This window comes from Octopus bimaculoides, chromosome 4 (assembly GCF_001194135.2).
Source record: "Octopus bimaculoides isolate UCB-OBI-ISO-001 chromosome 4, ASM119413v2, whole genome shotgun sequence".
NCBI lineage: Eukaryota > Metazoa > Mollusca > Cephalopoda > Octopoda > Octopodidae > Octopus > Octopus bimaculoides.
The window spans coordinates 89,787,096-89,788,635 of NC_068984.1; positions in this window are offsets into that span (position 1 = coordinate 89,787,096).

Below are 1,540 nucleotides of genomic sequence, written 5' to 3' on the forward strand. Positions count from 1 at the left end.
AAATGCGTTTTTTTTTCAATATTTATTTTTGCATGCAATAGCTGATTCTTTTGGTCAAACTATCGTATCTCCAACCGCTTCAGGTGCCAAGAAATCAAAACTTGTCAAAGTGTAGTACAATGGTTTTGCAATGGAATAGTGAAAATATTTTTTCGTTTTCTGAAAAAGCAACGTTTTGAACTTACGATACTTTTGCATAATAGCAACAATGTGTGTGTGTGTGTGTGTGTGTGTGTGTATGGGTGTGTGTGTGTGCGCGCGTGCGTGCGCGCGTGTGTGTGTGTGTGCGTGTCTGTGCGTGCGCGCACGTGTGTGTTTGTATGTATAGTATAGAGTGGAGCAGCTTAAAAGTTCATAGGTTGGCCGTAAAGGAATGATGCTAGAGTTGTGAAATCTTGCATGCATTAGTTCCAACCCTTCTTGTTAATAAATGAATTGCTTTTTCCAGGTAAATTGACATGTCATAGTTCAAAGGAGATTTCAGTAGTAACTAATATTTACTATTTCAATAGTAACTAATAATCGACAAAATTTGGCGTAGTGGATTATTAAGAATCTGCAGAAAAAGCGTTTAACCTCATCGACATTCATGGTTGATACATTAGGAGATGTCGCTCCAGCTTTATCAGCAGTGGAAAAGTGTGCGGATGAATTTAGCAGAAGGGAGAGTCTTGAAGATGACTCAAGGTTTTGGAGTTATGCAACTGCCACCACCGAGGAAAACCTTGATCGTATTCGCCACAGGCGATTGACAATTTATCAAAAAGCCAATGTTATTGGAATATGTTGTGGGAGAGTTGGGAATATTCTGCACAATGAACTTAGCATGATGAAGGTTTCTGATCGGTGGGTCTTCGGATACCTGATCAAAAGCGCACCAGGTTATTGACACCACGGGAATATCTGCCATTGTTTGAAACAGACCCAGCTAGTTTTCTTGAGTGTTTCCTAATCCAGGATGAGTGTTCGGTTCATCACTTTGAGTAAGATACAAAGATACAATCCATGCAGTAGAAACACCTCTTCTCGCCTACTCCAAATAAGGCCGAGGTCATTTTACCTGCAGGGGTGGTAATGGCATCACAGAGAGAACGTTCCTTGAAATATGTCCCTATGGTATTGCATTCTACGAATGGCAATGGAAACGCTTCTTGTATTAGTGTGGAGATCGAAGAAGTCAGAATTCTACGACCTTGATCATGTTATCTGGAATATTATTAACTCGAAAAGCATATAGCACTTACGAGTGAGTAACAGAACCAAATGCTTTCCTGTAATCCAATCAGTCTCTTTTGCCGAACTACTAAGTTACGGGTACGTAAACACACCAACATTGGTTGTCAAGCAATGGTGGAGGTACAGACACTGACACAAAGACACACACATAAATACAGATATATATATATATACATATATATATATATGTACGTATGTATGTATGTATGTATGTATATACGAAGACTTCTTACAGTTTCCGTCTACCAAATCCACTCACAAGGCTTTGCTCGGCCCAAAGCTATAGTGGAAGACACTTGTCCAA